Below are 26295 nucleotides of genomic sequence, written 5' to 3'. Positions count from 1 at the left end.
ATACACAATGCACTCAAACCCAATTAAATTAGCATCTGTGGTGAATGTAAGGATATTCTCTTTTACTAATAAGAAATATTTTCTAAACAACAGAGAATAAAATCATTAAATTGGATATGCTGTAGAGATTATAAATATCCTATTAGCATATAAAATGAGGATTAACCTTATTTAATCACTGCATGTCAGATCATCAAAAGTCATGTTGCACCCCCATAATGTTGCTGTATTAATTCTACAAAAATAACAATAAAAAACCCTACTATTAATCAACATAGCTCTCAATAAATGCTGTTCTTGTCTACTAAATTAAACTGTTGGAGAAATTCAAGTATTCCCATAATTGCTTAACAAAATAGCAAAAATAGTTTTACCTATTCATTGTGGTATTATGGCTGATTCAGATTTACGTCATCTACTGGCTGAAGAGGTGTGTCTTCCTGGCTAGGCAAATTAGCCTACTTCAAAATAAATAAAATATACTATCCATTCCAGCTAGCACCACAAGTGACCTTTTGAAAATGTAAATTAAGTGATAGCAAATACCAAGAGTGTATTCAAAATGAAAACGTATGGACTTGAGACATAGTGCCACCATTGCTCCAGGGATTAATTGGCAGACTATGAATCCAGGGATTTCTACCTTTCAATCTGGGTCATTCAATATTCTATTGGAAGATACTCATGACCATTGTTACTGTGATTAAATCATCAAATCTGGGTGGAGCGACAACAAAGTGGACTTGGGGTTATCCAGATTCATGTTATAGCTTATTATGAATATTGATTGGATGCAGTAACAAAAAACAAATGACAGCAAAGTTGAAGGTAGCCATTTCATATATCATGTTCATAGATTGCCGTTTTTCACAGCTGAGGGACAGAAATCAGTCAACAGGGATGGTTGATTTGAGGGAGTCTTTGTCAGAAGAGAGTGAAAGAGCTAAAATCAATCTGTCTTGCTTTTTCTTTCTTCCCTGTTTCTCTTTCATCTCTCCTTCCCTCCCTTCCTTCCTTTGTTTTTTCCTTCCTTCCAAAGAGTTCTTCTTTATATTTCTTCCAAAATTTGAAGGGCGTTTTTTTCTTTCATTCTTGTGAAAACCATAATTACAGGGCCTGGAATATAAATGTACTTATAAATATTGAGAATAATTATGGCTATTACAAATTTGTATTTCTAATTTGGTGAATTAAAAAAAAATCAACACATACAATTCTTTTTCAGTTGAACCCTTCCACTTAGTTTGCCTACTCATCCTTATCTGAGGAAGTAAGTTCAGTTTAAAATGTAAAAATTCAGATGTAATTGGAAAGAAATTTAGAATAAACTGGAGGTAACCTGTCTGCGGGGGCATGGTAGGGCACACTGTGATGGGCCCATGGGCAGGGACTGAATCCAGGAATACATGTGGAGGGCAGAAAAGTCTACCTGGGAAACTGAAATTTAATAAACACATCAAACACATGAAAGAAAATGTGATTTTATCACACTAGAAGTATACCTCTCAGAAAGCCACTTCAAAGAAAGCAAGCAGAATGCATGCGCAAGTCAAAGTCCTTTTTCGTCCTCAGGACCAAAGCTGCTTAGCCAAGAAGTTTTTCTTTCTGTCCAGGTGCCATACACCATTTAAGTTTTTTTCCAGTTTCCTTAGATTTTAAAGCCACTTGCACTACATATATGTAGTGCAAAAAGAATATATATATATTCTTTTTTTTTTTTTTTTTTTTTGAGATGGAGTCTCGCTCTATTGCCCTGGCTGGAGTGCAGTGGCACGATCTCAGCTCACTGCAACTTTTGCATCCTGTGTTCAAGTGATTCTCCTGCCTCAGCCTCCTGAGTAGCTGGGATTACAGACGTGTGGCACCATGCCCGGATAATTTTTGTATTTTTAGTAGAGACGGGGCTTCACCATGTTGGCCAGCCTAGTCTCGAACTACTGACCTCAAGTGATCCACCCTCCTCGGCCTCCCAAAGTGTTGGGATTACAGGAGTGAGCCCAATGCACCCGGCCAATATATGTATATTTAGAAAATCTTCTGTGGCTTCTTTATTCTATAGAGAGAGCAATATGTTGTGAATACAGTGTTAATAATAACTACTATTTTTGCCCTTTTTGAACAAACCAACAATTGTGAGTTTTAGCTTTTATTTTTGTTCTCTTTAAGCTCAATTAAAAAGTACTTTTGCCTTCCAGGAGCCATTTTTACAATTTATTTGAAGTGCTCGGTGAATTAAAGAAAATCCTATGCCTTCAAATTTTAGATGAACTTATAGATTTTCCATAACAATATTACTTTAAAAGACTCTTTTTCTTCCCCCTTCATCCAGGTCTCACTGGCCCAGCAATTTAGCCTTGCCTCAGAATTGTTACATTACGGTCAAATGGTTTGGTTGTGACACAGGATGGTTTTCAGAAAAGCAGCAGACAGTGTCTAGAAGTGGGAAAAAAGGTCTTTATTGAGAAGGTCAAAAGGGACATAAAGGCAAAAACTGACTTTCACTGAAACAGAACTGGAGACCAGGCCTCCAGTGTCCTTTTTGTAATTCATTGCTTGTTTTCAGGTCCCATGATAGAATTCTTCCATAACAGAAGAGGACTTTGTTAAATTGTAAATGAGTATTACTTCAAGCACTCTGTGGAAATATATTCTCCCCCTATAGCCCATACATTATTTCTGCTTAGTTATAGTGGCTCACATTTCCCGTAACTATCAGAGAGAACTTAATTCAACTCACACCACATCACTTTACAATTGTGCAGCTCTCTTAATCAACCTTTGTATCAGCCACGAATGTGCAGTATGACCTAATTTGAAAATGTCTCAAAGTGCTGACTCAAACTGTTAGTGAATAAAGGCTAGTCATTACCATTATGACACTAATGTGATGCAAAATAAAATTGAGTTGCATCAGCTGAACATTAGTTTGCAAAAATATTAGTGATTGAATCCATTTTCTGTTCATATTTTATTTATACTTAGATATGTATACATATATACATAGGCATATATTTATTTTTTGTTTGTTTGAAACAGGCTTGTGGCAAAATTTTTGAGGGTAGAGGAAGGAAGCCACATTTTAACACTGGAAAAAGACACAGGGTTAAAGGCTGATCATATGTGTATCATGATCTCCTCTCTATAACATGAAGACATGTTGTTGAAATCTTATTAGGATATTTATATGCACATAAGCAATAACATATGAAAATTATCATCTTGTCGTGTACTTTGGTGCTAGATTCCAAGGTTTCTAACAGCCCTGGCACTTCTTACTACTTCGTATTACTCCAAAATTCTGACTTTGTATTCGCAAGTAACAAAAATTTGAGATTTTTTTCTTTCATGGGCCTTCTTTCCTTCTTCTTTACTTGACAAAAAGTTACTTTGAGATGGAAATACCTTTAATACACACTGTCATTAATTACTTGTGAACAAAAGAAAGTAAGATATAAAACTAGACATTATTTAGCCTCATCCCTACTGATAATACTTTGTGGAAAGCAACATCAATGATCTTTTTCTTACACAATTCAGATGGTTTTGAGGAAAAACTCATGGGCTTAATTAATACCTGTGCATCCTAAAACTAGCATTGGTTTCAAATTCTAAGCTGATAAGTAGTCATTGAAAATAAATCAGCAGGAAACTTTCTTAATTTAGAGAAATTTTCCTAATGGTAAATGAGAAACTCCACCCTGTATCTCATTTTGGGTCTCCAGGATTCTGAAAATCCTGAACATAAAAGTGAGGTATTAGTGATAAAATACTTCTGATTTTATTTCTTTAATGGTTCTAACAAACCTAGCACACAAATGCAAAGGAGATATGTTGTCCTTTAAAATGGTCAAGGACAAGAAGTTTTGGCTATCAGGAAATTATTTAACCTGCTTCCAATTGAGAGAGTATATGTCTTCATAATATATCACCGTAAGTGATCAGTAGAGAATACAGCTAAATTAAAATGCTGGCAAGCTCAGTTCCTTCACTTTTTAGAAAAACAAGTAAAACCTTCCAGCAAGATGTGTAGAAATTTTCTATTACGTGATGACTTTCATATTTGAATCCATTTTACATTGTGTAATATGTGGCTTGGGCTGTTTTTATGACCTGTGCTTTATTACCACATTAAGACAATCGACATTTCAAAAAAGAAAAAGTTTGAATAATTTCAAAGTGAACTTGCCAAAATCAGCATTCAGAAGCATGGGTGCTCGCGCGCGCAAACACAGGCACACTTTCAATTTACCTAAAAACGGGGATCGCCCTTTGTAGCTAAAATGCAATCTTTCTTATTTTTAGGTTACCCTGAGAAAAGGTATGTGGGTGTGATTCCTGCAAATGGATTGCCAGCTTCTTAACAGTTCATCATTCTTAAATGATAGAAGTATAGCAGCACCCTTCTGAGAAACATCTTTTCTGTAGATTTTACTTTGTCCATGCCAGGACAAATTGCGTGCTAAGTTGAATAATTCTGAGATGTGAGACACCTCCATAACTGTCCTTGGACTACCAAGGAGCTGGCATTTCTCTTTGGAAGATGAGGGGAGAATGCTCCCTGCTCTCTTAATTGATGATTTACTGTGCTTTCCCTTGGGACCACAACCAATGATCTGTAAGCTTGTTGAATTTTGAGGTAGATACTAAATATAATCAATATATAAAAATATTTTTAAAAGGAGAGAAAAAAATGCAATGAAAATTTATGACCTTAACATTCCTTCAGGGTCAAGCAATTTATCAAATTCTCTCACTTTCTGGTTTCAATTACACAGCCATTGTGGAAGGAACTTATTTTAGCAGGTTCATTTGCCTCAGTGGGGAATACAGGACTTTGGCCTAATGCTTCACCTTTAGTGCAGGCCATTTGAGCCTTAGAACAAATACCAATCATCACTCTTTGGGAAAAAAGAATCTGCATCGGCGTGGCCTATTGGAATGGGGTTTCTGTCAAGGTAAACGGTTGTCAGCAATGACTGTGGTAGAGTGGCGATAAATCCCATTTTATTGCTGAAAAATTCCAGCTTCTCTCCATGCCTGACAGCTCCCCACATTCTCATACCCATTTGGGCAATTTCTGCGCTATGTCCATCTGGTTCTCATTACCTCTCAACCTCCCTGCGTCTGATCCAGAAAAAGAGCAGGTCAGAAATGGGGCTGGGGGTGACGAAACCAAGGTGATGAACAAAACAGAAAGCAGGGGGATGGCCCATGGGGTTCGGGGAAGAGTTGAGATTGGGTGGAGTAGGGATTCCAGCTAAGAATCTGAGTGGTTTTGAGAAGGGGCCATGTCAATTATTAAAAATGATCATGACAGAGCTGGAGCCAGAAGCCAGAGAAACCTGTATCTTTAGACTCAGGCATTAAAAAGACACCTGTTTTAAGGTGAAAGAGAGAGGAGAGAGAGAGAATGTGGTAGGTAGAGGAGGGTGGGAAGGCATCTCTATTAAGGGCACCGCCGGCTGGATTATCAGAGTAGCGGACCTGTTCTAGAAAAGCACGGAGCCCTGTGTACACAGTTGGCAGGCTTCTAAATATGCTGATCAAACTCTGCTGGAGATTAGATTTTGGTTCAAAAACATATGTTTTTGAGGACAAAGAAAACTCTTGGCCCTCCAACCTTATTGTCTCCATCTTTCGAAGAAGAATAATATTTAAAAACTAACTTGTCTTAATTAGGGCATTTAGAATGACAGGACTAGCACTGACTCACTTGGGAATTCATAACCCTACATATAATCACTTTTGGAATGGAGTGCATTTATGCCTTCAAAAAGTTGGCCTCATTTTCTGAAGCTGAAATCCTTTTGATCATAATTACTTCTGACCTAAAATTACCCACAGTCACCATACAATGCCACGCTGGGACAAAAAAGAAATACATATTGTAAGTATCTGATAACAGATATAAACTATCGGCCAACTTAAATAGTATCGTTAATTAGACTAGGATGAAACTATACAACTATGTATTTCTGAATATAACATTTACTCATTATTATTATTCTTTTGGTGCAGTGGGTGGGGCCATTGTCATAAATGCTAAAATAAGAGTTGTTAAAGTATATTGAAGTATAAATGATAAAGACCTGAGAACTTCGCATAAAAATGAGAATCAGATGAATGATTGCATTGATGTAGTTATTTCACCACCTGTTTTGAAGTCAAATTTTATATGCAAATGTCTTAAAACCAGATATGATTGTGTATTCTTAAATACGTTGGAGAGCTGTGGCATTATTATGATTTGTAGACAGAATCTCTCATGTTAGATATATTTGGATGGACATATTGAATGGTCTCTTAGTGCCTTCTGGATCCCAGGGATCCAGAGTGTATTTCAGGTCCTAAAAATGGACATTTTTGACAGTCAGAACCCCCAGTACTGCACTGAATATCCGTTTTTTTATTGGTTGAATTCCCAATATCGAAATTACGTTAAATTTTAGTTGCTGAGCCAGACCCTTTAGACAAGAAATACTGGCTTCCAGTAATCGGGATTTAATTTCTAAATTTTCAAGTCATGAATGCTCAAAGGAGGTTTTATGAAATGTACCTGAAATTGTAAATGAATCCCACATAGACACTTAAATTGAGAAATTGTTGCTAAAAATTTTAAATTAAAACGACAAGATAATTTGGACTGACGTACATTAGAAATCATAAAAATGGAAGTTTGTTAACTTTAAAATGAATATTTTAGTCAACAAATAAAATTCTAAAACAGACGTTTTCACATGCACATATTAAAAGGCATAAACCTTTAGCTAGGGTCACGTATCTATTAAAACGGTCTTGATTTTAATGGTGTCTCTAATTTGGAAAGTAATTTCAGATTCTTAGCCAAGAAGAATCTTGCTTGAACTTTACTTTTCTAGGCTGTACATATACCAGAGAAACATGATCATTTAAATTCTAAAGGATGTTTGTTTCTTTTAATAGCATAGCAGAGAATTAATGGCATGGGGGAGGGGGACGTGACAACTTAACCTGATGTTTGATAGCTGTTTACTTATGAATGTGTGCCACAGATTTCAGTGTCTGTAAAAGAAGGGGAAATAAACAAACCGATGGCTTTTAGGGAACTTAAGACACATGGAAGAAAGTGCTTAGAAGGCTATTGAAATATTTACAAAACAAATCATTTACATTAACTTTCTTATGTGTAGAAACTGGAGTGCCCATGAAAAGACAGAGCCAATTTTGGCTATGAGAAGTATTTCAGCATCAAAATGGTTAATAGTATTATAGCTTCAAAAGAGCCTATTGGCTCACCCTCAAGGATGCCCTGCAGTTGTTGTTAAAGTCATCAGATGAAGCTAGCCTTCTCAGCTAGCCTTCAGATTTGTCTGCTAACAGTAAAAATACTATAATAAATCGGTAACATATGTTGCCAGGCAAGGAAAAGTGATATAAATAAAGAGACTGGGAGACCCAAACCAAGTACAATGTGAAAAGAATTTAAATTTCAATCTATTTGCTGGCTAATTACCATTTGAAAAGTAATTTGAAAGTTTTACTGTTATTTGCTGATGTTCTTCCTCATTTTTCTTTTTTTCCTCTTCAGATTGCATTCTTACCCAAATACTCTTCGTGATTGCCTGCTTTGCGGCTTTGGGGTAAGTCCCAGTTTTCCACAACCTTAAGAAAAAAATGCATAACATAAAAGATGCCAGAAAGACTTATGTGTCCTGATAGTTGGGGTCTGTGAAATATACATGGGTTTGTTACTGGGGGTGGGAGGCATAATGAAATAAAGAAAAGCGATTTGTTTCTGCAAGGATCAAAAGTGTGCGAAAGTGTGCATATGCAAACGAGGCTCCCATCAGGAAAGCCACCTCTGGAATGGAAATGACAAAGCTTGGAACACACACAATCAATTATTTTCACCAGCATTTAAAATATAGAAAACAAAATCTGCTTTGGGAATTGACTGAATATTTTATTTAGCTTTTTTTATTGAGACATCCTTTGAAAAATGGCATAATATAAATAGTTTTACAAAGCAACAATATAATCAATCTCTAAACTAGAATATAAATCAAGGATTTCATTAACTGCTGGTAGCCAGTTTAAATTGTAGTCTTGTCCATAATGTCTATCTATCTATGTATGTCCAAGTTATATTAAAAACCTTTAAATGGCTTTGTAATATCAGCTACATCTAGCTATTATAATAATTAATGGTACTGTTTTATAAATCAATACATGTATTCTTGATAAATTCATATCCAGTTAATGGTGTAATTTAAATAAAAAATTAATGTAATAAAGGACATACAGAAGCGGGCAGGAAATCTTTAAAGGTTAAGAGCCAAATTTGTCTAAATTCATTTTTAACCTGTTTTGGAAAAGTTTATATTTAAAATCAGCTGAGACTTACCTTGTTTCTGTAAAACTAATCTTGCCATTTCTGGTGGTATCTAGTATTAAATTTGTAAGGTGTTTTCTGACGTTGTTTTAATTACGTAGTTACAATACTGTGGAATATTTTACTGTCGTTGCACTATTTTGTGACTATTGCATATTCTTTAGTAAAATAGAACAAAACAAACTAAAAACATCATACCAGCAATTTATTTTTAATACACAAAGGCATGTAAATGATTTATTTTTTGAAAATCTCCAAAACTATATGCACATTTTATTTAAGGGGAAAAAAGACTGACTAGTTCAATAAATTTGCATGTGGAAGAGCCGAGCATTTTCACTGCTTCCGCTGAGTGAACATTCCAAGAATTTTAGAAAGAAAAGAAAAATGCATGAAAGAGTCTGAAATGTATTTTAACGCTGCACCCGGGTACAGGAACATTCTACCAAAAGATGAGTGTATTACAGTTCTAATGTAAACAATACATACCAAAGACATATTTAAAAAATAACAAGATTTAGAAAAACAACTGAAGGTTGTATGTTATCAAATACAATATCAAATCTTTCCAAATAAAATTTCATTTGGTTCATAAGAGTAAGCGTTTTACAAAAAATATCTTTCAAAATTATGCAGACCAGTCTGCCCTGCCATCCTCCTTGACATGATGCAGAAATGTTCCTTTAATCCACTGAGCTTTTTCTGACATTTTTCTTAACATTGCTGAGCCTTATTTAGAGCACCAAAGGAGGCGTGTGCAGTTTTCTTTGACACTGATGGGTATTTCAAAATGTTACAGAGAGAGGGGGGAAAAAAAGAAAGAAAAGATTTGCTGCCAGTCACTTCATCAATAGAGCTACAGAAGCAATTACTATTTGTTAAAAGTTTACATTTCAAATGAAGCTAAATTTTAAAGAAGTCTCATCCTTTTAGAAGGACTGGTGCTTGGAAGAGAGAGGAAGAGAATGCACATTAGTGATTACATGTTAAAGTGCACTCAAGTACTGGAACCATTTAAAATGTATTGTGTTTTTAGTTGAAACCTGCAGCAAAACCACTCCTAAGAGGCTTAATTTAGGTTTTATAGGAGGAACATAAAAAAGACCAGGTTACAGCAACATGCTGAAATATGGGGTACATTTTAAATATCTTCATTTAAAAACGTATGTTTATTTCCCCTCCTGGGATCACTAACGTGTGTCTCCACAGAGAAAGCAAGGACCTGCATTCTTAAAAATTATCTGTTAAAGGGATCACATTCCAAGACAGGTTTGAGCATTTTTATTACTACAGATAACCTCTTAATTGTGTCACTGCCTTCCACTTGTTAATCAGGGACATTCAACATAGTTAACCATGCAGTGGTTGTCTTTAGAAGACTACATCATCATTAAGGATTAGAAACACATTTTATTCCTATAATCATATTGCATGTATGGTTTTAGCACTGCTAAAACCCTATTTACCTGCTTTAAATACATAACACCTAAGAAAGGATTGAGATGCCTATAACAATGTTGTTCACTACTTCAAACTATGCAGTCCATGAAAAGCTTTAAGAGACAGATAATTTTACTTTTCTTGTCCCCCTCCTCCACCTCCCCCATGTCCCACGCAATTCCTATTTGAATTGATTTTAGGTTTCTTGTGTAGCCACCAGCATCTGAGATACTCAGGTACTCTTTCAGAGACCAAGGTGTAAGTGAAGTAAATAAAATCATGTTTCACTGTTGCTTTATCAACCCTCCTAGGTAGTTTTTCTGCCAGCCAACCTGCACTGTTAAGACCCATAAAATTATGCAATAGTGACTTCTTTGGAGGTTCTCTAATCAGATAATGGCTGGTGTTGGGAGGCAAGGGCCCAAGGCAATGTTGCTGGTACTTAACACTGTGGTTGGTCATTACTTGTCTAGTAGAGACCAATAAACAGCTGATTACTATCCTATATGGAGCCAATATTTTACATTTATCCTAGTTATTTTTTCCTTTTCTTTTCAAGTTCTTATAACAGGAAGTATTTGTCAAGAAGATATATGAGTAATAGCCTCCCAGGCACCTTAAAAATAAGAATTTTCCTACCATGAAATGATGCCTTTTGTGGAAAGGTGGGAATGATTCTGGTTTTTACAAGGGCAAAGGTTTGATTCGTTTCAAGCCCACTTCTTTCAGACAGGGACACTCCGCGACACCATCCCTGCTGCTCCTTGTCCCTTTCCCCCTCTATGACAGGTTCACAGGCTGCAACCAAGGGATTTTAAAATGCAAAGGTTTACATTAATATTTGCACTCTGGCAATAACAGGCCCATTTTGCTTCCTCTGTAAGCCTGTGATAATTGATGCTTCATACCTGGAACTATGTTTCATTTATCTCTTTACTCATGAAGATAGTATATAAATAAAAAGTAATGTATGGAAAGGAACCAACCATCTGAAACAATAATCCTAAATCCAACTAGATAATCTTTTAAAGCTGTAAGAGTCAGAGATGGAGATTTCTAAACTTTCAAAGAAAACTTGATTGCAAATGAGAAACCTGTGCATTTTTGAATGCTTATTGAATTTGAATGTCTGTGTGGGCCAAAGAAGAATCAGAGGGACAAATGGAAGGCAGGAAAGAAAAGGTGTAAATTTTAGATGTGTTTTAAATTAATGTATTTAGTGACATATTAGACTTATTACAACTTTATTGACTTTCCCTTTACATTTGAATATAATTTTTTACTAGCCGATGCAAGCTGCAAAATGGCGAGTCTTCTAAGGTGCCTTTCCTTCCCTGGGATCCTCATCTTAGAATGAGCAGAGGCACATCGATAAGAACTGGACCTTGATTTCACAACCTCATACAAAGCCAGGCAATTCTTGAGCCAAACAAAGGGGGTGTAAGCTATTTCATTTATTTTGATAATCCTCCTCTTGCACGGGAGCATTTTGCTGTCTTTGTCAAAGTGAATGACAACAATTTGGCCAACTCTCTCTGAGCTGCACTCAACAGTGACAGGCAAATTATCAGAGGCCCTGCACTTCTTATTATCAGAGGAGAAGCCATCAGGGGGACGCATGGAGGATACCTCTCCCTTGTCACTATTTGTCAGTGGGACAAGGGCCACTGCTATGGGTAGCTGACAGGTAATTTCAACAATAACAATTACTCCTATTACTGGTGTCATAAACAATTCGCCCAAGGCATGACAATAGCAAAGCTTTATAATTCAATGCCATATAAATAAATGCCAGCAGGTAACAAGTAATTTAGCTCCAATCAAGCTTTCACCCCGGCATTAATATTGTTATTGCAAGAAAATGGAAAATTGAAAAAATTCAATATGTTAATGAATTAAGAGAGGTTCAAGGGCTAGACAAGAGGAGTTGGAAAAAGGAAACCAAAATTATTGTGGTATCATATTTGGTGCCATCCTGGGGGCCAAACATCAGTATAATTACTTTAAGACAAGAAGGGGAACTGGAGTGCCTTAGATCTCAGAGCAGGGAAAAATGTGACATGAGCTTTCAAAAAATCCACCTAACTCCAATTTCTGAAGAATATAAGGAGAAATATGAGAGTGTATATATATAATGTAGCATTTCACTGGCTTTCTTTTTCTACCTGAAATATTTCATATGAAGCAGAAGCATGAGTATCAAAGAAACGTTTCCATCTGTTTAAGAAAATTGTATCAGCACCTGCTTCCTTTACATTAAGTCTCATAATGAAACTATTATAATAATCCTTTTTTTTAAAATCTGGGGTGAAGGTAAAGCTGAAAGTCATCTTTGCTCTCCAGCTGTCCACCTTTTGGAAGTGGACTAGAGGATACAGTGTTATCTTCATACGTAAAACTTCCTGATCAAGCCAATTTGCAATTTTAGTATTTGTCCAGCAAGACAATGTGCCATCATGGTGACAGCAGTAAAAGAATTTGAAAATCTCTCATTAGGAGAGCTGCACACCAATTAACGCATGTCAAATTTCACTTCATCAAGTGCCACTCTAATTTTCCCTCTAAAAATTAATGGATTTTTTTTCTTTTGGTATGTGTGTGTGTCCCCTTAAGGCAATGTTGATTCAAATCTGCTCGAGATGCAGTGTTGCACAGCTAAGCATCTTCTTGATTACAATCCGCCACACTTCTAACTGCGCTCATTCGCACTGCCACGGATACTTTGTCAACAGTCAAATTACACCACGCTGATAACAATGCATAATGGTGTTCCTCCTCCAGTCCCCTGTCAGGAGAGGGGCTTCATAAAAATGTGATGTTTTCTTCTCAACTGTATCTAAAGGAAGTTTGTATGACCAGGTCCCCAGTCAGGTGTTGATTTTTAAAATTAGTTTGTTAATTTCAAAAAAAAAAAAAGAAAGAAGAAGAAGAAGAAGCAAAATGATGGCATATAAAAAGTCCTCATTGAAAAAAAAATCAGCAAAGAATGAGGAATGGAGAATATCTATGGCCAAAGTTTTGCTTAAACACTTTGTTCTGAGACATTTTCAAGAGCACTATTCTTGGTTAAATACCAGATTTTTTTTTTTCTTTACTTATGGTCTATAAACATTGGAAGCCTCTCTTGAACAGACTGTATTTAGATTGTGCTAGAAGTTTGTTTAACTGCCATATTTGCCAGAATCCTCAAAACATCACAGGACATAGAAGACAAATGACTTTGTGTGTTGCGGGGAGGGGGGTGGGGGGGAGTGCGTAAGGGGGTCAGGACTGTATATTCCAGATAAATGTTGATTCACTTTTAACTATTTTTTATCCTAGTTGCTTGTTGCAGATTGGTGTGTCTGAGGCATCAGCACACGTGGTAATATTTCTCACTGAAAAATGAAAGAAAGAAATGTAGTGATTAGAAGATGATTTTACATTTAGTCTTTTTAGAGATTATTTAGATTTCTTATTTTTCAAAAACAATCAGAACCAGAACAAAAACAAGGAAATTAAACAAAATTTTAAATATATTCTCTCATAGATTCTTCAGGGAGTAGAGAACATTCACACGGGTTGACATCCCAGTTTTCTCAGCATGTAAGCATATTGTAATCCTATTTATTCACTAAAAATTTAAATTCATGAGATCTACACTTTATTTTCTTTAATCTGCAGGCCGAATACAGCTTCTTATTCACTGATGACTAACTCAAAATTTTAAAACGATATTTTTAGGTTTGTATTTCCGAATATTAAAAGCGTCTTCCTTATCTTATGGCCCCACCCCAGCATGTTCTTAAGTGGTCTATTTCAAACAAAAGAAAATGACATCCCCCTTTCAACTAGCCAAACATTAGATTCTCTCAGAACTGATTGGGGGTTCACTAGAAGTTTTGCAATTAGATTCATACAAATTGAATTATTTTCTTTTTTTCCAAACATTGTTCTTAGAACTTTATAAATATAGCAATACTGGCTTCACAGTTTCATGTGGCTCGTTTACAAATAAAGGTATTTTAATAAAACCAAGTTCTGTGTACCTTTGAAAAACAAAAAGCTGGAACAATCTCACATTAAAACATTACAAAAGGATTGTAAAGGGAAATTTAAAGGGAGAAAACTTGATCATATAATGCGATCCAGCAGTAATCAATTTTACCTTCAATATCTTGCTTTTGTTTTCAAAATGCTAAATAAACAATACATAATGCATCCCTCATCAGCCAAACCATGGAGGCTCTGTGCTCAAATAACAGGAAACATATTCAATTTTCCTAACAGAAGACAGTTCATTAAGCTGTGCCACATCAAATAAAACTTTAATTTCTCCAGCATCAGAGTCGCAATGAAAGCAATTGAAGAAGATGAGCCATATGGTACTTCTATCAGCAAACACATATTGCTCATTCCCCCAAAGTTTTCTAATTCTGCTCCCCAGACCTGTGTAATATAGATAATGTGCTCCGAGAGCAGCAACCACGAGCTATCTAGTGTACACTTCTAATACTGTATTTAATGGGAAATAATGAATCATAAAAGCCTAGAGAAGACGGCTTTTGCTAACCTAAATCTCAGCTGTAATTTCATTGTTCTGTGCCTAAGATGCTGTTTGCCCTTTCCAAACAACAGCAGTTGAACATAATTATGCTGCTTCGAAGCTGGGCTTGAAAAAGCATCCCTAATATAACCAACTTTCTATTAACTCCCGAAATTCTGAATTTAATGACGCACTGATACAGGCATTGAGATAACCAAGCATGTGTCATTTAAAAATCCAAACAGCATTTTTCTCCTTATTCTCTTTGGTCAGACTGCTCAATGCTTTTACGCTTCCTCCTCCGCCCCCTGCTTGCGTCCATCCCCCACCCCACACCCCACCCCATGCAACAGGAGTGGCATGATTAAAAATGAGGAGATTTTCTTGTTATTAGCAAATTTGACATTTGCCTGATGAAATGCACATAAAATGTGAAAGCTACACAATACTCAGAAGAATGTCTCCACTCCAATCCTAGCTACCAAGATGAAATAATTTAGGTAAAGGAAATGTAAAGGTCCTTGTACATCTCTTGCTGCAGAATGCTAGGGTTGCGTTATAAATGAAAGAACCAAATATTGCTGAGCTTTTAGAGTGATAGTATTTTGACACATGTGAAGCGCATAGTGTTTCTTCTCTCACCTTAGCTGCTTTGACAATTCACTTAAACATAATACACATGCTCAAAAGCAGCAATTTACATGTCGTGAGCCCAGCCTTTCTCTGGTTTGAGATCTTGGGGCTGGGGCTTTGTTCATTTTTAGGAAAAAATGTTGCTTTTTCCTCTAACTACGTCAATAATTCCAGCTTTTCCATTTTTAAAGCTTATCAAATCATTATTTTACCAACATGATGCTAATTTAGAACATCATCAGATAACACCGTGGATACATATTGAAAACATATTTTAATGGTTTTGTTTGTTTTGGCATCATATGAACCAAGAACAATTAAATTAAAAAGAGACTTTTAAAAGTTAGAGATTGCCTTTTTAAAGCTTATTAAAATCAGCATGTTAACATGCCTGTCTCTGAATTAGCTCTCACACTTGATTGCCATCATTAAAACGAGTTGTTCGGGTGCTGCTCAAAGCCAATTCTTACTAGTTATTAACTTGAAATCTCTTTCCATTGAAATGTAAAAAAAAAAAAAAAAAAAATCATTCTCACTAGTGGAAGAAACAGTCACCAAAACATGAACTAGCACAGCAAGCCAGCAACATTAAACCACGAAAAGACCAACAGGTAAAATAACTACAGTAACATCTAAAACACACTCAGGGAAAAAAAAAAAAATCACAACAACAACAAAGAAGCAGTTCATTGATTATATTTCATGAATGCCTTAAAACAAATGTTTAAACAGTTTTCTGAAACAGTGCAGAAAACCTCTGCATGCTCCACTGGGTTGCAATGACAATGGTCTATTGCAATGTAAAACACGCTGGAGGATAAAAAGGTGCTTTTTGTTACCATTTTATCAAAGCTGTTCATCTTCGAGCTGCAGGCAGCATTTTGCTGGAATTGCAGATATTTCTCTGTCCAGGCTCCTTTGTTTGTGCATCTCATTTGCATATATTTATCTCCAGCTGAGGGTGCATTCTGCTCATTAAGGCCTCCCTTCACATTATTTCATAAGCCAGCTGCTGAGAGGGATTTCACCTGTGGTGACTGAGAAAAGAGGGGTGAAAAACTAAATTCTTCATAAAAAGGAAATCTTCAGAGTCTCTTCCCCTATAAATGGGCACCATTTGTGTTAAACAGCCTCTTGTCATGATAGATGCCTCCAGAGGTCAGGGGTTAAAGTTGATTTGAAGGTCAGCAGTAAAACAACAGACAAACCAGACGCCAAACTGGTTCCTTAGCTGTCGGTGGGAGCTGTGGTACAACCAGGTCTTGAACCTTTTTCAACCTCTAATAAAACAGGGGATGAATCTGAAGTGGATCAACCAGGCCCCTGAGGAAGCAGCACAGAAAAACACAAATAATATCAATATCAGGCAGCCACAGGGAAACAATGGGGCATTTCTCCGTGCTACATGCATGCTGCTATTGTTTCAAGGGCTGGGGAATTAATTCCACTTATTTATTTAAGGCGTGTCAACTCACTGCCTAAACCTGTTTCAGTGTCAAGATGAATAAAACTTTTATGGCTCATAAAATAGAGCCATTCATCTCAATGTTCTTTGTGGTGGGTTTTCTTTTCTTTTCTTTTTTCTTTTTTTTTTTTTCTGGCATACTGAGCTAGGCCTCTGCTCTGAAATGGTTACATCTGAACCCATTGCTGCTATGATCCACACCATATTAGAAAAAAAAATTATTTCACTGGCAAATGGATCTCAACAGAAATGACACAGGGAAGCATTTTAGCTACGATGTAATAGCTCCAAAAATTCTTCTCAACAGTCTGCATGCAGTTGCATCTGTTTTGAGCATGCATTATTTACAAAGCAGAAGTTTTACTATTTTAGAGGAAAAGTTCAAAAGAGATAGCAGTAAAGATATTAGTTTTCTAGAATACTATGTCACATATTTCATTTTACTTTAGAAATGCAACCTTGTTAGGATAGCTCTTTCCCATTCATCATTTTTTGCCCAAGTTTCCACTGTTCCGTAGTCAGCTTATACTGATGTAATAATCAAATGCCTTCTTTAACTTGACTGCTCAGAATTTTATGTTTAATTTTCTGCATAAAATAGCACACATAAATGGAAAAGAAAATGCATTTATATGCTTTTTGTATTATAAATTTTTTAAAAGTTCAGTTATAGAATTAATTTTACTTTTGATTTTCTGACAAATGACTTTAATAATAATATAAATAAACAGGTTAACATTTCTAAAGTGCCACACACAATGTGAAGCACATGTATTTTCTCATGCAATTATTAATTCAATCTAAGTCACACAGGTCCACTTAGAATGGACTGTAATAACACTCTTTATTATCCACAACATATTTTAGTTGAAACCAAATGTTCCAGTCACACAATATCATCACCATAGTAGATCATTATAGCTTTAACAGATGACATCATGGGAACACAGTTGCTTTATATTGAAATGAGTAAAAAGAAGCAATTTGATGATATTTCACAAATTTTCTAATCACAGCCTCAGCCATGTATATTACACGTTTTTTGCTCCATTGTAATGTAAATTGATTTGTGGAGGATTCACTTACTGTCTTATCCTAGTTGCTTTGTTTTTGAGTTCTCTATTGAATATTGTAGACTTTACATATGATGCTAGATTATTTCTGATGTAGTCAGTTGGTAGGTAAGGGTTTTCCCACATGAACTCAAGTTTTTCCAGTAAGTAGATCATTTGAGAATGGCTCCAAATAGAAGTGGTGCTTTCACATTTTGCTGGTACACAAACATATGGCCCTGAGGAAGACGGATTCATTTTGGGGTGCTAAGCACTGCTCAAGATGTAAGTGCTTTTTATTTCCCATTTGAACTGGTGCATGCACCTTACAGATGGACCAGTTGCTTTACATACTGGTGGCCCATTTACAAAGCAGCCCTGTTTGAAAACAGATGCTTTCAAGTGGGTCACCAGGCTCTAAGAAAAATATTTAAACTCGTAATTATTGGCTTTTGGTCATCTATGGCAATGTGTTCTCATTTAAACATAGAGCAGGGGATTTTTCTTCTATAACCAATTACAGTTTAAAAAATGCAACGAATCTTGCTTCACACAAGGAGCTTAACTTGTGGTTGGAGAAATTTGCCAACTTATTAAATGTTGTTTATATCCTCATTTTTGTCTTCCCAAAGCATTTTATAACTCCCTCTGTAACTGACTTATCAATTTTCTTTCTGACCTTTCATATTAAATTTAACCACACCCCCACCCCCAAACCCAGAGCCTCCAAGCAACTAGCCTAGAGCAAAAATATACAATTTACTCTCTCCATATCTCCACCGACGTCTTTCGTTTTTCTTGTACTCTAATCTAATCGGTAATTCGTAAGCTTTGGCCAAATAGTTAAAAATGTTAAGTGCTAGCAAAGCCTTTTACCTCCCCCTCAGATCTGTCTCTGTTTATGGAATGGGTCCCAGTTTCCTCCTCTTCTCCTTCAGCCTGGGGTCTTCAGGTCAGAACACAGTAAATACACACAGCCCTTGCTGGACCCATAAATCTGAGCAAAGGGCAGGCCTATATATTCAGATAAGCAGGGGCAGAGATAGGGGCTTGAAAAAGGAGGGAGAACTAGCGGAGTCTGAGGCTCTGCAGCCCTGTTCAGAGAACTGAACTCAAAAGACCAAGAATCCTTAGTGCAGAAGGAGGAATTTTGCCTTGAAACATCTCCCCTTATTTCTAATTGATGAGGTTGGCACTGCTTCCTCTTCGTTTATTTTATTTTTTCCACATTGCTTATATTCACATCCTTACCAAATGTATTATCTTAAAGGCAATCAAATTAAACAATAAATTTAATTTATTTCCAATGTCTTTTTTTCTTAAGTGTGTTTGTGTTTTGACCTGTGTGTGTGTGTGTATGTCAGTGATGTGAACTGAAGTCATTTTACTAGAAAGTCTTCTCTACTGTAATTTTTCAGTCCCAAAGTTTTTGACTGTATAACTGTATTCTTACTGACCACATTGAATCCCCAAGAAAAATACATCTAAAGGAGGAATGACAAAGTGACAAATAATTGCTTACATATCCTTCAGTCTTCCAGGCTTCTATTTTATTCCTGGGTTCAAATATTTTCTGTTGGATTTTCACTTCTTGAAATTTTCAGTGACTCCTGGAAGACCATCCTTCTTGGGGGATGTACCCATTGTGACCACAGATAATGTCACCATGGAAAATCCTGGGCAAGATGACCATGGCTGAGAAGCTCCTTTCTATCACAGACAGAATCACTGCCTGATTCTTCTTTAGATGCAATGAGTCACACCACAGACTCGTCTGGGTCATTTCAGACTCCAGGAAAATGTGTCACTCGATTTGTTTCCGAGCAATGTTTTGTATTTTATTGTATACATGTATATCTAATTGTAATCTGATTTCTCTAGGTTATTCTTTTTGGCTAATAGAGAATAGATTTTAAAAAAATGCTAATTCATGTTCCTCAAAAGGGGCTTCTTTTTTTCTTTGCCTCGGTTGAAAAGTTAGTGATAATTCCAGGTAATTAAGAACATTTTATGGAAAAAAATTGCCAAGAAAGTAATTGGGCTGGGAGCCCAGTGTGTTACACCTACACTAGAGCCTCATTTTTGACCAATCTCTGAAATGATAACAATGATGATAATAATCATTATATATCATTTATCAAGTACTTACTTTTGGTAAGCAATGTACTAGGAACTTAAGATATATATTAATTTTTGTCTTTACAAGTGGTAAGTGATGTACTACTCTACAGTCTCAATCTTATAAATGAAAAAACCCTCCGATCTGAAAAGTAAAGAAACTTAATCCAGAACACACATGGAAGCCCAGAATTTGAAAGTGGTTTTGGCTCCAGAGGGCTGTCTTCTGAGCTGCCTCTCCATAGCCTCAGGTTCTGCATCTTCAGGATGAGTGTCTTGGGTGGGAGGGTGTCTATGTAGTGGTGATCTTCCATGGCCAGTTGATTTTCTCCCGCCCCTACTCTCCTGAGCCTAGCCTTGGCATTTTCAATAGCTCTCTGGCATCTGGGCCTGTCTTTCAAAGACCTTCTGGACCACATGTCTGAAACGGAACTCACTGATTCTCTAGCTGCCATGTCTCTTACTCTGTGATCCATGTGATGTTTAATGGGAGGGAGTACCCTCGATTCTGTAGTCCAAACTTAAGGCTCTCTAACTACCTACCTTTTTTCACCTGTCATGATTATCATCCAACCTGGCAGAGAAGTGACCTGTGCAGGAGGCATTACAGTCTGACCACCTGGGTTTGAACCCTGACTCCCCTGTTTACCAGCTGTGCAGTGCTGGACAAGTTACTTTGCTCCTCTGCGCCTTGATTTTTTTCATCTGTAAAATGGAATCTAAAATATTATTTATTTTATAAGGTTGTCTAGTTCAGATTGTTGGTAATGTTTGACAGAACTATTAAAATAGCCTTCAGGCTGCTGTTTCTGCAGTGAGGCTCCTCCTTCCATAATCCAGCCCCTCTGGATTACAGAATAAAATAAATAATAAACATGATAATTTCCTGCTTAAAAATCTTTAAGACTCCCTATTGCCCTCAGGTCGAACTATTGAATCAGGAAAAGGCTTTCATTATTTTCCTCCAACTGCCCTTTCCAGAGTCATTTTCCACTATGACCCTCTAAGCAATTTCCACTCTAGCAGCAACAAATTATACATATGATGTTCTTTTATGTCTCCAGACTTTTGACTGTGCTGTGCTCTCTCTATCAGGAATGCCCTTCCTTCCAATTTCCATGTAGCAAAAGTACATTTATCTTGCATGACTCAGTTCAAAAGACACTTTTTTTTAAAAGGCAGCATAAATTGAGACAGTCACTTCTAGAATGCATTCCTCTGTTTTAGAACCTAGTATGTTGATAACAATCATATGCATGGTAATTATTTGTCTACCACTAGGCTGTGGACTGCTGTGAGGAGGGACTATGTTTTTTTAAACTTAATATCTTTTGTTCTAGGGCCTCACATGTAGTGGGAGCCTCCCAAATTTAGATTAATATATAAAATATCTTTCCTCACTCCTAAAAATGACTTAGAGCAAATGTGAATCAAATGACTGTAATGTTAACTAGTTGAATTAACTCCTGTTAGCTTAAGATAATAAAGGCAGTGAACTTGTAACAAAATTAAATTAAAAACTGAAGTGCAATTATAGTGTTCTTACTGTCTCCAAGATAAAACCATGATACATTTTTTTCCTAGCACACATGTTACATTTTTTCTGACATCATAAGAAAATCTGAGAACAGAAATCCTTTCAAGCATTTCGTTTGATAGAGAACATCTATACTCCATACAGCATTCCATTAGGAAAGGAGCCTGCTTTTCTCTTATCTGCCCTTACTCTAAACATAATATCTTATGGGAGACAGTATATTAGCGGTTAAGATCATAAGCTCTGGATCTGGAATGTCTGGGTTTAAATGCTGGTGCTGCGATTTATAAGATGTGTAATGGCTGGAAACAGTTTTCTTGGGACCTGCTATCTCATCTGTAAAATGGGTACCATAGTAACATTCAGTGTAGTGAGTGGTTATGAGGATCAAATGAGTTAACGCATCTAGCACTTAGATGAGAGTTCATGTATCTCGCACTTAGATGAGAGCCTGGCTTATACTAGGTGCTCTAAAAATGTGTCTTCTTATTTGGTTGGTGTTTATAAGAGAGGCACCTGAAATCCTGATAGAAAGGTGAGGAGGATTTCATCATCAGGGAACAGTGGAAAGAGATGGAGGAGTCTTGAGAGCTTGTGCGAATGTCCATTCACCTGTGCAAGGACCAGTTTATCTATTTCAGATATAATTCCAACACTTCCATGATTTAGTGCTTCATTTCATCATTTTACACATGGAATTACGTGTAGGAACGAACCCAAGTGTAAACTTAGCCATCAGGAAAGTTAGCTCCAGAACTATCTTGCCTGAGTTTGAATCCCAGCTCCATGACATGCTGGCTGTCTCACCCTGGGCAAGTGTTTTCATTTATTAAAGATTAAATTTTTTCATCTGGCAAATGAGGAAAAAAAGAGTAATTTTTGCCTTTTACCTGTGGTGAGAATTAAATGAAAAACCATCACTCAACATGCTTATCACAGTGCCTGTCACATAGTAAGTGCTTAATGTGTTGACTACTATTTTCATGTTGCAAATATTATTGAATAATTTTACCACATGGTGTGGTTTTTTCATGTAGTTATTGAAGAGAGTAAAAACATTTATTTATGTAGATTTAAAAACATAAGGTGAGCACCTCTATACTCACCATCCCAGGTTATAAAATGAAAGGTTGCCACTTTCTTAGAAGTCTCTGCAGGCCTTTCTGGGCACATTCCCATCTCTCTCTCCAGCGCGTTACTGTTCTCCTGGCCTTTGAATCATCGTATACTTGCTTTACTTTATAATTTTAGTTCTTATAAATGTACCACTAAACAGTATGTTATTTGGTTTTGTCTTTTATGAATATTATAGTAATGTAATTGATATATATTTTATATTCTGTGTTTTGCACTCAGCAGATGCAGCTGGATTGATGCATGCACTGTAGTTCATTCAGTGTCATGCTGAATAGTATTTTATGATATCAACACCCTACAATTTACTTTGCTATTATTTTTTCTATTGATGGACATCTGGACTGTTATTTATTTATTGCTATCACAAAGCCTGCTATATAGAACATTCTTGTACATGTGCCCCTATAGGAGACTTTCTATATATACACCCTGGTGTCTATATAAAGACTTTCTTTAGGAAGTTAGACCTAGGAGTGGAGTTACTCACTTGTAAGATGTGGGAATATTCAAATTTACTTGGTAATGGTAAACTCTTTTCTAAGTGGCAGCACATGAAGGAGTTTTCAGCAGAAGATTATTAGGTACATATTTCAGATCCTCATAAAAATTATATATGTGGTAGTTAGTCTCCAAGATTCCACAGTTTCAACATAAAATCCAAATCATCCACTTCTCTTGGTGTTCATACCCTTGTGTGGTCCCCTCCCACATTATGCCAAGGCTGGTCTGTGTGACCAATATAATTCAGGAAGAGTGATGGTATTGTTGCTTCTGTTTTGGACATCTTTCTTCTTGTCTCTTTTGCATCTCTCACTCTGGGGGACACAGCTTCCCTGTTGGAAGCAATTCTATGGAGAGGCCCATGAGGTGAGGAGCAGAGGCCTCCAGCAAACAGCCAGTGAGGAGCTGTGGCATGCCACCAGCCATGTGATTGAGCATAGGAGCCAATTTCTAGCTCCTTGGATCTTGAGATGACTGCAATTTGAGAGCTTGACTATAATCTCATGAAAGATCCTGAACCAGAATTGCCCTGCTAAGCTGCACCTGGTCATGAGTCCCCCCACCCGCCCCCCCACACACAAATGTGAGATTATAAGTATTTGTTGTCTTGAGCTAAGCTTTGAGGTAATTTTTTATGCAGCAAAGATAACTAATACATATTCTATTAAAAAGGTGAAAAATTCCAAGTTCCCTTAAGGAATATGTGAAATAAAGCAGGATATTAAAACAAATAGATTTGAAAATGGATAACATTAAAAGTTGATGCACCTGTAATTCTAGGTGCTATTGAGTTAGTTAGCCATGTAAAAAAAAACCCATAGAGATGGGAGACCAAGGATAATTTGTGATTCATAACCTGTAGCAACGCATGTCAAGCGTGTTCACGTTTTTTAGTTGATCTTGATTTATCATTATTAGAGTCCTTTAGATGTCTTTATAAGTTATTCTTGATGCAAAAACATTCATTATAACATAATAGCAAAAAAGAAGCCATTTAGTTATACAGAAATAAGAGAAAAGTTAAATATGTCATATATCTACTAAAGAGAATATTATAAAGTCATGACAAATATATACATATTTTTTAAGTGACATATTCCAAGCATAATGTTAAGTGACAACAGCGGGATATGCTATACAAACAGTATAAAACCAACTATTCAGTGACTTAAGGGTGAAAATGGCATCTCTTAGTTGTGAGATTATGTGGGAATTTGTTTTCTTCATTAAACTTCTGGACTTTCAAAGTCTAATAAACATACGTTAAGACTTCTATTGTTAGAAAAAAGTGTATTTAGCATTGAAGAAATTACTTTTAATTCATTTTTCGTAATACAAAGAAATGCGGACAGCAAACTTTGCCTTCAGATTGGGCAGAAAATCCCTATCAAATATATATCAACAATGAGCATCTGGAAAGGTTCCGGTTGCTATTTCGAGTTGGCTTCCTTTCAAATTATCTTGATCTTTGGATCTAATCATAGTCCTCTATCTTGTTATAATTGCTGGTCCTTTTGATTTCTCTTACAGAAGTGAAGATATATTCTAAGAAGTGTATCCTTAGATGATTTTGTGGTTGTGTAAACATTATAGCATGTATTTACACCAACCTAAATATTATAGTATAGCCTACTACACACCTAGGCTGTGGTGGTCTAGCCTTTTGCTTCTAGGCTACAAACCCATACAGTATGTTACTATTCTGAATACTGTAGGCAATTGGAACACAATGGTAAGAATTTGTATATTTAAACATAAATGTATAAGAATTGGTACATCCAAACATGCAAAAGGAAATATTTTATGATAATATCTTATTATGGCTTCAATGTCACTAGGCCATAGATAGGAATTTTTCAGCTCTATTATACTCTTATGGGACCACCATCATATACGTAATCCACTGTTGGTGGAAATGTCATTGGAAGGCATGACTTTTTTATTCATTGTTTTGTGGACTTCAGAGCTATTGGAGAATCAGAGGGTAAATTCACAGAATACTCTAAATTTAAATGTGACTAAAGTTTATATTCTTCAGTTTCTGCTCATGAAGTTGAGAAGAATAAGATAAATGCGATTTCATGGAGGCATTGTGGAGGCAAGGGTTGCCTAATACCTTTTTATACCAGAAAGGATTTTTATCTAAGGCAGCCAATGCTGGCATAATTGAAGAAGGAATTTAAGTTGAATAGGAGCTGGAGTCATTGCCTGCACAGTGACACTTCATGGCATAATAAGTTTAGAAATTTTTGATATTAGTTTAAAAAGAAAAATTCTCAAAACTTAGTGTTTGAATAGACTGAAAGTGTTCTTTTTTTGTTTTAAAAATGCTCTTTATAACCATATTTTTGCCCATTAAATTAAGCTTGGAAAAGACCTTAAAATAGAGTATTTAATTTGGAAGAATTAAGCAAAGTTCCATCACGCAGGAACTGCTTCAAAATGTTGGTGTATTTCTTCTGATACTTATATTTCCTTTCTGCATTTCCATTACACCCTGTACTTTTAGCTTGCATGCTTTGTTATTACTGTATATTTCCTTCTAGACTGTCAGTTCCCTGGGGACAGAGGCTATGCCTTTCTGGCTTATCATCTTTTCCTCACCTTAGAGTTTAGTAGGTGCTTAATAAAAACATGTTGAATGAGTAACTTGGTTGGACAATTACACGGAAAAGAGGAAATCCGTGAGTAGAAAAATAAGTGAAAGTAAAGCTCTATGCCAGTTGAGACTATTGGCAATTTGAAGTGTCAGTGTCCTGCTGTTCTTGGTCCCAGGTGCCATCAAAGGTAGGTGGAACCAAGGCCAGGTACCAGGTGCCACCTGAGTGCTCCAGGGCCAGTGCCAAGTGGAAGTTCTGGGAAGGTTTCTGTGAGGGTGCTCAGTCAGTGCCAAGGAAAGAGATCACACCTGGGTTTCTGAACTCCAAAAGGGCAAAGCAGAAGAAGGAGCTTTGGGTTTAGCAGGAAAATATCATGGCTTTTGGCTTTATTTGAAACCTTGAACACTGAATCATATTTGCTTCTCAAAGCAGTGAGCTATTTTGTTTTATCATGTACAAAATACTGATCTCAGATATTTCAAACAATAGGAAAACATTACCAGTTATGGCAAGCACTGGAATTTATAATTTGGTGACTCTGCAAAGATCTAATCATTCCAACATCATTATTCCAAGCGTTATTTGATTAATTATTGCATTTATAGAGAATCTCTTACCAGTATTTATTGTTTAGATTTTTCCAATGCCCTCATCACTGAGGTCTCTGGTTGCATGTGTAGAAGATTAAGAGATACAATAAACTAGGAAGAATAGATCAAGCAACACACACTAGACCTAGGCCAAACTAAATAAATATGTCTATTTCTAAGGCCTGGAATTCAGCAAGAACAGACACAAATTCTTGCATATATAAAAAAGTAAAATTTTTACAAGAAAGAGATTTCAGCCTTAATTTGATCTGATTTTGCTTAAGTTAAGCAGTTTTTTATCTATAAGCCAGTGTTCATAATTATTT

The 26295-nt window shown here is 36.2% G+C and overlaps 2 long non-coding RNA genes across 2 annotated transcripts in view; one reads left to right on the top strand and one right to left on the bottom strand.

The window, feature by feature from the left end:
* The first annotated feature begins 7322 nt into the window (after positions 1–7322).
* LOC134728644 (uncharacterized) overlaps positions 7323–26295 on the top strand; it is a 157337-nt gene continuing 138364 nt past the window's right edge. Inside the window, exons 1-2 of the long non-coding RNA XR_010109263.1 lie at positions 7323–7450; positions 7568–7619. This is a non-coding gene — a long non-coding RNA (uncharacterized LOC134728644). The remainder of the gene's footprint in view (positions 7451–7567; positions 7620–26295) is intronic.
* Positions 7642–19137, bottom strand: LOC130541225 (uncharacterized). Its single transcript, XR_008955269.2, has 3 exons — positions 19009–19137; positions 15809–16006; positions 7642–13188 (listed from the first exon to the last, which is right to left on the bottom strand). It is a non-coding gene; the product is annotated as an uncharacterized LOC130541225 (long non-coding RNA).

This window comes from Pan paniscus, chromosome 12, assembly GCF_029289425.2.
Source record: "Pan paniscus chromosome 12, NHGRI_mPanPan1-v2.0_pri, whole genome shotgun sequence".
Classification (NCBI taxonomy): Eukaryota; Metazoa; Chordata; class Mammalia; order Primates; family Hominidae; genus Pan; species Pan paniscus.
This window is presented reverse-complemented; position numbering and strand designations above follow the sequence as displayed.